This window comes from Rhinopithecus bieti, unplaced genomic scaffold (assembly GCF_001698545.2).
Source record: "Rhinopithecus bieti isolate Rb0 unplaced genomic scaffold, ASM169854v2 scaffold_6022, whole genome shotgun sequence".
Lineage (NCBI taxonomy): Eukaryota > Metazoa > Chordata > Mammalia > Primates > Cercopithecidae > Rhinopithecus > Rhinopithecus bieti.
In genome coordinates, this window is record NW_016805265.1 from 1,052,108 (window position 1) to 1,065,730 (window position 13,623).

At 44.2% G+C, this 13,623-nt stretch overlaps 1 protein-coding gene and 2 long non-coding RNA genes across 6 annotated transcripts in view; 1 reads left to right on the plus strand and 2 right to left on the minus strand.

Moving 5' to 3' along the window:
- The window catches only part of LRMDA (leucine rich melanocyte differentiation associated), a 1,135,663-nt gene that overhangs the window by 684,440 nt on the left and 437,600 nt on the right, over positions 1 to 13,623 (minus strand). The gene's annotated exons all lie outside the window — the stretch shown is intronic.
- LOC108529506 (uncharacterized) lies at positions 4,877 to 12,956 on the minus strand. 2 transcript variants are annotated; one of them, XR_001885550.1, is made up of 4 exons: positions 12,808 to 12,956; positions 6,247 to 6,374; positions 5,358 to 5,454; positions 4,877 to 4,956 (listed from the first exon to the last, which is right to left on the minus strand). It is a non-coding gene; the product is annotated as an uncharacterized LOC108529506 (long non-coding RNA). The 2 variants fall into 2 exon arrangements; XR_001885551.1 differs by lacking the exon at positions 12,808 to 12,956 and adding an exon at positions 10,468 to 10,547.
- Positions 10,157 to 13,623, plus strand: part of LOC108529505 (uncharacterized) — a 30,843-nt gene continuing 27,376 nt past the window's right edge. Inside the window, exon 1 of the long non-coding RNA XR_001885549.1 lies at positions 10,157 to 10,250. This is a non-coding gene — a long non-coding RNA (uncharacterized LOC108529505). The remainder of the gene's footprint in view (positions 10,251 to 13,623) is intronic.

The window sequence follows — 13,623 nt, forward strand, 5'->3', positions numbered from 1 at the left end:
TAAATAAATAAATAAATAAAGGAAACATGTCTAAACCAGATTGCTACAAAAGGCCCATTTTTATCTTAATACCTACTTTTGGCATCTTGTCTAAGACCCCCTTAGTAATTACGAAAATCTTGTCATTTCATTTTCCATCCCTCTGCTAAGACCATATTAGCCATCCCAAAATGAGCAGGATATTATATTACAAATACATGTATGTTGATGACCCAGATATCATTTGTACATTTGAAGTATGACATCTTTACTCCTCTGTCATCAAGCAGAAGTAATTAAGAATAATCAAGTGGGTGTTAATTGGATATAATGAAATAATCTCCAGTCAGCCCGAGCCTACTATTTGCCTCCTACTAGTAATTATGAACACTAAACATTCGTGCTAATCTCCTTCTTCTTACAGAAGCTAAACAGATACACAGTATTTACTCAGCTGATGGCTTGTTTTGTCTGCAATTTAGTCTGTTTTAAGCTAGGAAATTCATAATTTGCCAAGCTGTCACCAGCTGCTGGGCCCAGACCAGGGATGTGGAGCTTCTAGTGACAACAGTTCAGTGTATGTCATCTGACAGGACAGGATAGATATTAATTAAACTGACCCCTAGTTGCAACTGTACCTGAACATGTAAATGCCAAAAAAATCGAGGTTTTCAGATCCACCATTGTGGATCACGAACTCATCATACACGGAGAGCGTCATGAAAAAGAAAAGAGTTTCCACATGTAGCTCTCAGAAGTCTCTCTTTTTTTCTCCAGTACTGTCACCAGGCCTCTGCAGCTACAGGGCTGGGGCTGGGGCTGGGGCTGGCCTTTGGTCATATTCTTCAGGAGCCTCTTGGCTGTTGGACAATGATTACAGGAGTGAACTAAAAGTGTCTTATCAAGAGTGACCATTAGAAACATATTATTGGCCATTAAGCAGATGGTTAGATGTTTTTAAAGAGCTCTTACATAGTAATAGAATCCAGAGTCGTTGACTATATTTATTACTCTCTTAAGAAAGTGGAAAAAATAAAAAGATCGAATGTTTGTTCCAGAGGCGGTTAATTTCATTCTCTCAGGATCTCCAGGAGGTCATAGGTAGACTAAAAACAGGCAGCTGGTGACTGGATTTTAAAACAGGCTTCTGAGCAAGGTGATTAAAGTTCATTTTCTTCCTTCCCTATCAGAACTCAGCTAGGTGAGATTCCAAATGAAGACCCCCCTGCCTGATGGTAGTAGAATCAGTGATATGAACCAGATATGCATCTAGACCAGAGGTCACCAAGTTTTTTCTGTAAAGGGCCAGATAGTAAACATTTAGACTTTGCAGGTCATAAAGCATATGTCACAAGGACACAAATCTGAAGTTGCAGCTCAAAGACAGCCACAGATGACAGTATATAAATGGGTGCAGCTGTGTTCCAATAAAACTTTATTTACAAAACAAAAAGGCAGCAGCAGGATTTGGCCTGTAAGTCAAAGTTTGCCAACACCTCAGTTAGACCACAATGAAGCCTGCTAAGACAGGGATGATGTTTGGGGGAAACAAATTCACCTACTCAGGCCTCCATCAACACTCCCTATTTTAATCCATGGAAGAGTATCATTTTCATCTATAGATACATTTCTAAAAATGTGCATGTAGCAATATATTTTAAGTTGCATCCTATTTTTCCATTAATACATAATTTTATGTAAAGTTTTATCCTCATTTTGAGACTGAACTATAAGGAATAGCCGTCACCACCTCTCTCCAAAGCCAGTATTTTTCTATAAATTCATTCATAAACATATATTACTTTGCTATTATTTATATAAATTATTTATATATTTATATATAAATATTACATTTATGTATACATGTATGTATACTTATATATAAAATCACCTCTTCTGTTCCCTGTGTTCATAATTTCAGATACCAAGTTTTCTTAAAGGTAGAACCACTTACAATTATTTGGCAAGCAAAATCTGTCCATTCTAGGTCATCTATCAAATAGCGGTCCAGAACTTACCACAACAGAGACATACCTCAGATGTTATAAAATCTGAAAGAATTTTATTAAACTTCAGGAAAAAGTAGAAAAGCACAATAACCTAGGAGTGAAGGGCCCTGATGATTTAGTACCAACTCTTTTATAAATAACTGTGTGACCTGAGACGCTTTACTTAACCTCTCTTAGCCTTAACTGGCTCTGAAAAATGAAGGAGTTGGAGCACAGGATGGCTAGAGTCACCTTCCAAGCTTTAATATTCTCTGATCAGTGGATAGGAAACAGCTTAATTAGCTTATTTGATTATAGGATAATACTAATGAGGCCAAAGGAGTGAGTTAAATAACCATGCAAGACTAGCTAGTTTTAAATAGAGAAAAACACTGTCACACAGATTATAACTCAACTTGGTTGACTGAGGGGGTGTAGCTAGTTCAGTCCTTCTCAAATCAACAACACAGAAAATATGTGATTATCATGAGTCAGAAATAGCTTTATATGACAAATAAGATCATCAATAGCATAATAAAAATATGACTGCTAGTCTACAAAACCAAGGATTTCACCTAGTTTCCTTCTAGTTATGTGGTACAGGATAATTTTTTCCCTGATATGTCATAGACTTATTTGTGGTCCTACCATACAGGACTGGTGTACAGTGTACACCATGTGCAATTCATTATGTGACTTCAGCAATATACAAACTAGTCCATACGCTGTTCAGCAAGACAAATCCAGCAGTCATATGCTTGGGTGTCCTGCAGTGTCCAATTTCTGTACAAGTTTCCTAATGCATATGCTGTTTCCATACTTACCTAGTCATACACTAGAAACCATCTGCAGACCAATGTCAACTAGAAGATGGGGCTGCTGGTTGTCACTTTCTGTTATGTATAAGAGATTTCAGCCACAGCTTAGGGGTGGAAGGAAAACAAAACTAGGTGTATTACCACCAAGTTTCCTACTTTCTTCTCTTTTCCAGGTTTATGTTCTCTCACCAAATAACCCAAATAACCTTGGAAAGTTCAACTATGCTTCCTCCATGTCATGGCTTTATTCATTCATCTATTCAACAAACATACCAAACAGCTTCTGTATGCCTAGTCATGCTCAAGGAACTTGAGACCTAGTGGTAAATAAGACAGGTGTGGTCTCTGCTGCAATGGAGCTCAGCAAGCACTTTTGAGGAGGCATGTCCTAGGCGCATGTATTACACTTATGCAATGTCTATGTTAAAGTATGTCTTATCATCTGAAATTCTGTAATACTTCATATTCAGTCAGTCCCAATTTACTAAACATCACAATTCACCACACCGTCTGATGACTTTGGATGTAAAAATGAATGACACACGGCCCCGGCCTCAAGGAGCTTGCAGCCTAGAGAACTCCTCTACGTGATGTTTCAGGCAGGTGAAGAGCCGAATATAAGCCATCACTTCAATTTCCATAGATTCCTGAGATTCACTGTATTCACATGGTCAGCTACACCAGGAGCTTCTAACGGGGCCTCCTTAGTTACCGAACATGCTATGCTTGAGCTGAAAGGGTCCACAGAGACCTTGCAACATTTTACTGACAAAAAGCTGAGACCTGGAGAGGTGAAGTGGCTTGCCCAAAGTCACACACCTAGTAGGCAGAAATATATTTGATGAGGTTCACATCCGAAACAGTTACTGGGTCGGGCTCCAGAGCTGGCTGGCACATTCAGGAAGGGGCCTGCCAAGCATGCAAACAGCCCAGCTTCAGGAGAGCTGCTCCAATCAAACAAATGGAGAGCAGCAGGATGTGGCGGCAGCATCGGAGGGCAAGGAAGCACAGCAATGCCGGAGAGGCCTTGGATATGCCTGCTATCCTCCCCCGGTCTCCTGAACTGTTATCCTCCCCCAGCCTCCCGAACTGCTGTCCTCCCCGGCCTCCCGAACTGCTGTCCTCCCCCGGCCTCCTGAACTGTTGTCCTCCCCCGACCTCCCGACCCACTGTTCTCCCCTGGCCTCCTGAACTGGAGTTCTCCCCGGGCCTCCTGAACTGTTGTCCTCCCCAGGCCTCCTGGACTGTAGTTCTCCCTGGGCGTCCTGAACTGCTGTCCTCCCCAGGCCTCCTGGACTGTAGTTCTCCCTGGGCCTCCTGAACTGCTGTCCTCCCCAGGCCTCCTGGACTGTAGTTCTCCCTGGGCCTCCTCAACTGGATTTCTCCCTGGGCCTCCCCAACTGCTGTCCTCCCTAGGTCTCAGTCTTCTGAACTGGAAAATGATGCTCATGACTTCCAAGACCACAATGGTCCCCTTCAGCTCCCAAGTTCTCTCCATGCAAACCTGACTCCACCACTTTGAAAATCTGGATAACCTACTAGAAAAACCAGACTACACAGAGTAAGCAGAAGCTAAGCAAGGAGTTACTGTCAGGCCCTGCAGTGCTTCTTTAAGCAGCCACTGTCAGGTTAATATAATAAGGGAATCCAGAAGACTCTAATCCTCCTGTCTCTAGGTCTAGCTTACAAGGCTCTCTATCCATGATCTCATTCTAGTTGGCGCCAAGCCATCTTAGTTTCTTATCTTCTTCTTAGTTCTACATCTGCTTCTGCTAGATCACAGGACTTGTCACTTGGTGCCATCCTCCAACTAAGACTTTGGACTCCTCCTTGTATATAATTCAGATTATCCAACCTGCCCTGAGAAAAATAGCCCCTTGGATTCTACCTAGACTATGGGATCCTACTTCAGTTTAAACCTCAATTAAATTTGTTCAATTTATCCACAGTTCACAGAAAATACTCCCTCCCCTACACACACACACACACACACACACACGTCACCTGCCCTTCCAATCACTAACATAATAGTGGAGGGGAGCTTTCATTGAACTCTATTGTGAAGCATTCCATTAATTCAACACCCACCTGCCAAAAAAATCTAAGAGATCTTCAAATCTATTAACAAACTTCAATATTAGATACACGAAAGTTCACGTATGTCTAGTAAACTGAAAAAAATAAAACAGATCATCAATTTAGCCAAGAAAAAAATAAAAATCCAAAAGCAGCTTACGGAAGGTCAAAATCCCTCCTTATGCCTCCGATTTAACAACAAACGCTCACAATGAATAGCTTGATGAGGACAGGGCTTTGCACTACAGGGAGAATTTTTCTTTTATTTGGCAAGCAATGAAATCATTAAGGTAATATATCACCATTCCCACTAACAGAATCTCCTCATGTCATCTCCTTCACTGTACATGCAAGCAGAAGACACATATCTATTGCCTCTTACTGCTGGAAGTTGTAAATGTAGGGAAATTGTCATCATTAAATTGAATGTAATGATCCTCTCCCCCCTCCTCCTTTCATTCCCTCACTCGGTACCTCGGCTCTGCCTGACACATACCTTGTAAATGTCAACACAAAAGTATGTCCTGAAGACCAATGGGCAGAAAGTTCTGATTACCAGCAAAAATTCATCATGTGATAACCAACACCCACTCCTGCAATGAAAGGAAATGATAATTGCTTTGCCATACAAGGTGAAAAGCCTGACCTCAAAGTGTCTCTGGTGGTATTAACATGTAATGAAGATGGGTGTAGACAAAGGCCACTGTTAAGCACCCCAGGGATGCCATCAGAAACCCTCACCTCTTGGGTGTGCTGTTGAGCATAGGCTGTTTATCAGGCTACTCTGTACTCTCCAAGATGTTAACCCAGAGCCTGCTTGGCACAATCCTTGGGGGTAACCAGGGACTGCTCACAAGGTCACTATGAGGAAAATTCCCAGCCAGGGCTTATGGAGGGTTCAGACCAGGAAGCCAACCCCTGTGGGAAAGGAGGAAGGAATATAGCATCTGAACTCTGCCCAGAGAGTGCCGGATGGTTTTGCTGTTAACTGGTAGTAGAATGGGCAGCTTTGATGTCCTTAGCATTTGGCTTGAGAGGTCAAAATGAGAGCACTGGAGCAACCAGCATGCTGAGTTAGCAAGGAGAAGGAGGTTTCCTGACCTGGGGGATTGTGCACGAGGCCTCTGTCCATGGGTTGTCAAGGACTGTCATTGGGGCACAAGGACTGTTTGGCCTTGAGCATCAGTTATGTTATGTAAATTACACTTAATGAAAGTGCGGCCTTGGTCCATAAAAACTTAACAATGCATTTGTCTTCATTTGATCATTCCACAGCAGCCACCACCTCCCTTTACAGACCATAATAACTGGGCTTTCACCGCATGTCCCTGTCCTCCACAGCCACCATCAGGAGGGCCCTGGAACGGGGAGAGGAATCAGCTTACACTTAATAAGACAAATGTGCCATTGTGGAGTTGGCATCAGGTGGCCAAGCCTGCACACAGGACGGAGGAGCAGATGCGATCATGCCTGTCCCTCCTCCCCAGGCCCTCTGTTAGCAACGTTCAGCTAGCTGGAAAAGAGAAAATATTGTTATGCATTCCTGAGAGCTGGATGTCACCTCTGATTCATCAGCAAGCATTTATTAAGTGCCTCCTGTGTACCTGCTACATAGAAAAGACATATATCTTTTATCTTTTCATGCATGTCACAATTTCTGACTCTTTTAAGATACTCCAACTTGAGATACCCTTAGAAAATTTTAGGTGCTCCATAGCTGCTATTCTCATTTCTATGCCAAACACCGTTGCAGAAGGAATTTCAGAAAACAAAGAAATTCAGTTTGAAATCCTCAGCTGAAAGTTTTAATATAGGTTCCCAGAATTGAAGAGGAAAGGAACTGTGATTATATTACAGTGAGAAGAGGAAGTTTGAGTTTGGCTTGCCGTGAATACAACCTTCATAATTATTTCACATTCAAAAAAACAAAACTCCTGGCCACCACCTGTGAGGCCTTCCATGAACTGACCCTGCTCGCCTCCCCTGGTTCAGTTTTGTCCCTGTCTTCTTTCAACACCCACTCAGGCCTCTTTTCAGTTCCTCCTCGTAATCACCAAACTCCCTCCAGTCAAGATACTTTGCACTTGCTGTTCCCTCTGCCTGTGATGCTCTTCCCTCTCCTCTTTTCCTCTAGTTAACTCTGCACCCTTCAGCTCCCAGGTGAGTCGTCACTTCATCAGGAAAATCCACACCTCCATAGGTCAAACAAGGTCCCACCACAGCACCATGTCCTTTTTCTGAAACTTTAGCCCCCGTTGTTTCCAGGAGAGGGTCTTGACTGCAAGTTGTCTAGGTTCTTGGAATTTTGGACAAATAATTGGACAAAATGCACAGCAAGGTAAGGAAAGAATGAAGCAAACAAAAGCAGACATTTATTGAAAATGAAAGTACACTCCACAGGGTGGGAGCGGGATGAGCAGAGGCTCAAGGACCCTGGTTACAGAATCTTCTGGGGTCCAAATTCCTCCTAGAGATTTCCCATTGGCCATTTGGTGTTCACCCCATGCAAATGAAGTGGGGGTCTGCAATCAGTCTCACTGGTTGCAGAAAGCAACCAATCAGAGGCTAAAGTGAAGTTACAAAGTTACACTCTACGCAAATGTCTAATTGGTTACAAAAAGCAACCAATCAGAGGTGCTTTCAATTTTCCATCTGCCACACAGAAAAGTGGGGGGAGGGGGGCAGGGATTTGCAAAGGGAGTTGCCGCTGGTCCTTTTGTTACTTAGGCATGGAAAGTTGGGGTTTTCCTTTTGATTTAGTTCTAGGAAGTCAGTGTGAATCAGCATTAGGTTCCCTGCCTCCAGACCTTATTCTCCTGCCTCATTATCCCTGCTGTGATTTTACATCTGTTTATGTCAGTGATTTTATAATCAATGACCTTCACCTCTGCTAGATGGTGAGCTCCAGGAGGGCAGCAGCCACCTTACTTTTCCTTACCATCAAATATTTAGCACCAGCACACCGGAGGCAGCTACAGCGACTGTTAAATATGTATGTATGTGCATCCAAACATACTGACCACTTCCTCTCCATGACTATGGGAAAAAATAGCAAGAAGAGAAATCTGCTTATATTCATTGGACAGGAGAAGAACTGAGTGAACCTTAACAGTGACTGAACACTAGAAAGAGCTACTAAGAGAAGCCAGGTAGACTCCAGGTAAGGACATCTTCAAGAAAGGATCATTTCTCCCAAACAGGAGAGCAGGCAGATGGTCAGATGACCTCTCATGAACCTGCCGCTCCCACGTTTTCTGTCCTGGCTGCCTGACTGTGCAGCATGGTGGCCGTATCCCATCATACAGTCTGGAAGTACTCCTACACCAAGTACAGGCTTCACTAACGGCCTTCATCTCCACTTTCTGTTGTGCCTCTTGGCTTGTAGGAAGAACATAGATCCTTTTTTCCAGGATGCAAAATACAGAACATAACTGCAGTGATGCATCAACATAGCAAATACTGGTTTCCGGAGAGTCAAGGGCCAAATTAGTGGGTTGCCCTGCCCCAAAGTGCAGCAGAGAATAGAGAAAATCCCCAGTGAAAGGATGTACTTTACAAAATCCCGCCCTCTCACCTAGATATCAAGGGAGTTTCAATGAATTAGCTAGCCAGAAATTCCTGAAAAAGGAGATTATCCCAATTTGTTCATCTCACAAAGGAATTGTGTGAATCCTATTTGACCCCTGTTTTTCCAATCTATGGTATGAATTTAGCTAGCTTTGAAAATGTTTTAGGGCTTACACAGAAATTTGTAAAATGTTAGCGTGAAAATTTTAATTGAGTTATTAGCAATATCTCTTCTTTGAATGACCTTTTAGTACTCCTTATAACATATCACCTCCTTTTACTACCTTCTGGCTGACAGTTTCTAATATATTCCTTCTTCCTAGATGATATCATCTGTCCTTGGGTGGAATTAACTAAAGCACTCTACATTCAGAAACTGACATTAATCCATAGCCCCAGATTTGTAACAGCTGCTGGTATAAACACTGTTTCCATACATTGGGCTTTAACAATGACTGGAAGAAACACATACTACTCATTGGACACTGATGACATGCAAACAAAGGAATCAGGCTGACAAACAGCAATGATTTTTTTAAACATTATAAAATTAGCTTAAATATTATACCTACTGCATAAATGTAAGAGAATATTGCTAACATCATGGAAATTTTATTTTCCTCTTATAGATCACAGGTGGAGAAGCTAATCATACCAGGGAATTATAGGCATGAATGGCAAACAAGTTGTTAGTTCAAATAACCTTCTGATACTCAGTAAAGGAAATATAGAAAATACAGTCCCATGTTCGCCATAACCCAGGCATTTCGCATCATTCCAAGAAATGGAAAAAGTAAATACACAAGGTATGTGGATACAGAAAGGTACATTCAGAGCTGAGAATCACCAAGCAGGGGAAAGGTAAATAAAACGCCTCCCTGCAAAATTCCCAACCTCAATGGCTTTTCATAAGACCCCAAGGAACCCAAACCCCAAATCCTGGTGTGAAAACTACCAACAAAGGACGAGAGGCCACTTGCCCTCAGCCTTGGCCCAGTCTCTTCCCTTCCCCCAGACCTTATATTCTACTAGAAATAGGCATGTATACATCAGCACAACAACAAGCAGTGACATCTATAGGGACCTGGCCGGCATTTTCCATCAGCACAAACCATGTTATTTAGAATCTGAGGAGGTACATGACCATTGCTAATGCCAGACTGCTGATGCAGGTCCCGGGGCTCAAGGTGGCTGATAATTAAACAGTGTCTACTCTTGTTGTGTGGTGGGAACCTGGTGGTGGGAAGAGAGAGTTTCTAAGAGCAAAGGTATGCAGGGCTAATGGAAGCAAAATTCTGCAGCAGACAATTGAGTGTTCGGGAGGTCCGTTCCTTCTCCTGCTTCACTCTTGTGGTCCTTACACTCTGGGCCTCGCTGCCCCTTGTGAGAAAATGTCACCCCACTCCTCACACCACCACCACCCTGCGCCACTCAAGTTACAAGACTGTCACCGCTACTGCATTAGGATATTGTGATGGTGGGCAGGGGATTGCGAGATCAGCTGAAGAGTAAGGCTATGTCTGTCAGAGTCACCTGGGGAACAGGTGTGTCTCTAGATGAGGAGCAATGCCCAAGACAGCAGACCTAGATAAGTGAGAGAAATGTCTCCTTTGGCCTGAATTTGGAAGGGGCCAAGTATCTAGGAGGGTGCTCCTGGAGCTGTGAATTAAGGAATGCATCCACTGCACAGAAGCAGGAACCACTAAGCAACGGCCCAGGTGACCTGAGACAGAGATGACAGTCTCCAGAGTTCTGAGAGGTGGCTGATCAAGTCAGCAGGAGAACACCTGGGGCCCTGGAAGCCAGACAGACTAAACTCCTGGTACTCTCTTTGATACAGGAGGGGGGCAGGGACGTGCTGGGTAGAGAAGGGTGGGGTCCTTGGCAAGGGCTTCAACCTCAGGCTTGTACCCATGGATCTAAGTGAGAACAGGCACTCCTGTTTTTGCACCCAAATGTCGCATTTTCCAAGACCACTCCGGCCCACCATGCCCCCAATCCTGTGCTCATAAAAACCCGAGACCCTAGCAGGCACAGACACAGTCAGCTGGACATCAAAAGGAGCAGAAGAGCACACCAACAGACACCAGCAGACACCAGCAGACACCAGCAGACACCAACAGACACCAGCAGACACCAACAGACACCAACAGACACCAACAGACACCAGCAGACACCACCAGGCCTTTGAGGAGGGATGACGCAGAATTCAGTCAGGGGCAGTCAGTAGTGGTCTGAGGAGAGCCCGGCTGCTGGGTGGCCCTACCCCAGGGGAAGACTACCTTCCCACTCCATTCCCCACTTCTGGCTCCCCATCCACCTCACTGAGAGCTACTTCTACCACTCAATAAAACCTTGCACCCATCCTCCAAGCCCATATGTAATCTGATATTTCCAGTACCCTAGGGCAAGAACACGGGATGCAGAAAGCCCCTCTGTCCTTGCGATAAGCCAGAGGGTCTAATTGAGCTGATTAACACAAGGCACCTGCAGACAGCAAAACTGAAAGAATACACAGTAACATACGCCACTGGGGCTTCAAGAGCTGTAAACATTCAACCCTAGACCCTGCTGTGGGGTCGGGGTCCAAAAACACTCTTCATGACCTGCCTGTCTGCATGCTTCCCCAAAGCGTTTCAGCAGCAGGGCATCAAAGAAGCGAGCCACACCCCTGTTGCACGCCCTGCGAGGGGAATAAGGGAACTCCTCCGATTTCATCTTGACATCCCTGTGTCATCCCCGAGAAAGGTTCCAGACTGCTTCATTTGTGCTAAGGATAGAGTGAGAAAACAGCTCATCCCTGGGACCAATGTGATCAGCAATGATCACAGGAAAATTGGGGCCGGAGTCCCATCAGCCCTTCCCCTTCAAGAGAGTCTCACTACCTGTAGAAGGTTCTGAGTTTTGCTTTTACAAAGGAAGGTGGCACATCTTTATACTAACTACCTCCAGGTATTCAAAATGTACCCATCCTATTATCCTCTAAGCTAGTTTGCCTGTCAGACTAGGTTAATAGGTCTAATTATTATACCCTACAAGTAACATATTTCATTCACTCATGTATCTACTCAACTTACTGCCCATTTAGAATGAGTCCAGCACTGCATTAGGTGTGGAGCTACAAACACAATTACAATGTGATCCATGCCACCCAGGAGCTCACATGCAATCTAAGAAACAACCTGGAGACAGAGCCTTAACTAAAAGGGTAACTGTATTGGTGGGAATTGAGAGACTATGTCAGCTCTGGTAGGGGAAGTATTTCAGTTCAGCAAGATGCTTTGGAGGATGCTTAAATTATGCTGGAAGGCAGACACCTCCACTGCCCACAGACGAGGCCAACTCATGGCAGAGGATTCCAGGAAGACTTCAAGAAAGCAGTAACAAAGTCAGTTTATCTCATTAAGGAAAGGGGACATAAGCCCAGCAGAGAATGAGTTCCACCAGTCCTGGTCATGCAGCATGAAAGGCTGAGACTGTGGTGAAAAATATGAACTGGAGATTCAGGCAGACAGGTTCTAGCTGTAACTCTACCACTCTGGGAAAATTACTTATCCTAGCCATGTCTCTGGTTTCCTGAGCCATAATACAGACAACAATCCCTGCCCCTCCTATGAGTGGTGGACAGCAAGGATTCTAAAATGTGGCTGGTGGGCCAGCAGCAGTTTTCTGGGAACTTGTTAGAAAAGCAAATTTTCCACACTCCACCCCAGACCTCCTGAATGAGAAATCCTAGTGGTGGGGCACAGCTGATTCTGATGCACTTTAAAGTCTGAGAAGCACTGAGGCACTCATGAAAAGGGCTGGTGTTTGCTAAGTGCTTTGCAAAATGCCAAACACGAAGGAAGCACTCAATCTTAGTTACTGAATCTTGTTATGTCATGAGGCCCCTTGGGAAAGTCATGTAGAAAAGGACATGAAGGGAGGAGTTACTTTTGCTGAAGGTCAGAACCAAGAGAGAACTTCAAGTGCTCTAGCGTCCTGCACCAGAAGCCCCTGGGAGATTATGAAAAGGCAGATCCTTGGGCTATATATCAGGCCCATGAATAGAAAGTACTAGACTAGGACCTGGGACTCTGTAAGCTCTTATGCAGAAGTCTACCACGTACTCTGTGTGTTTGTCGGGGTTTTGTGTTTGTTACTGGGATATTTTTCTTTTGATTTTTTTCTTATGCCTGCATCTACCTTAAGATAGCTCCTGCGAGGGCCTCTCTCTCTCTCTTTCTGTCTCTTCTGAATTTCTACACTGGCTTCCACTACTGTCCCCATCTCCAGCCTTTTCTCCCTTCCAGCCTATTGTTCTAAGTCACTCCCTGGAATGATATTTCTAAAACATAAATCTAAGTATATCACTTCCTGCTTAAAATAAGCAAATCAACCTTCACTGCCTTCCCATGAAGAATTCCAATTCCTTAGCCAGCTCCCCAGGACGCTCCTCAGGCTGACTGCAGCCTCAGCTGCCCCTGCTTCTCTTCATGCCATGTGTCCTATTACCAGAGTCCAATCACTGCCCTCTAATTAGGCCTCATGTCCTCCCACAGGAGTCCAATCAATGCTCTCCAATTAGGTCTCATGTCCTACCAGCAGGGTCCAATCACTGCTCTCCAATCAGGCCTCATGTCTTCCCACCAGGGTCCAATCACTGCTTTCCAATCCGGCCTCATGTCTTACTACCAGAGTCCAATCACTACTATCCAATTAGGCCTTTCTCTTTCCTCAAAGAGAAATGGCTGGCTGGGTGCCGTGGCTCATGCCTGTAATCCCAGCACTTTGGGAGGCTGAGACAGGTGAATCACCTGAGGTCAGGAGTTCGAGACCAGCCAGACCAACATAGTGAAGGCCTATCTCTACTAAATGCAAAAAATTAGCTGGGCGTGGTGGCGCATGCCTGTCATCCCAGCTACTTGGAGGCTGAGGCAGGAGAATCTCTTGAACCTGGGAGGCAGAGGTTTCAGTGAGCCAAGATCATGCCATTGTACTCCATCCTGGGCAACAACAGTGAATCTGCATCTCAAAAAAAAAAAGAAAAGAAAAGAAAGAAAGAAAAGAAAAAAGAAAGAAAAAGAAAAAAAGAAGAAGAGAAAAAAATAAACAACAACAGAAAAGGAAAGAAATGGCCAAATGGCCTTCTCACCTTTCCCCATAAGGAGGAAGCCTCTCATCCTTCTCCAAACTCTTCTGTCACTGATTCTACC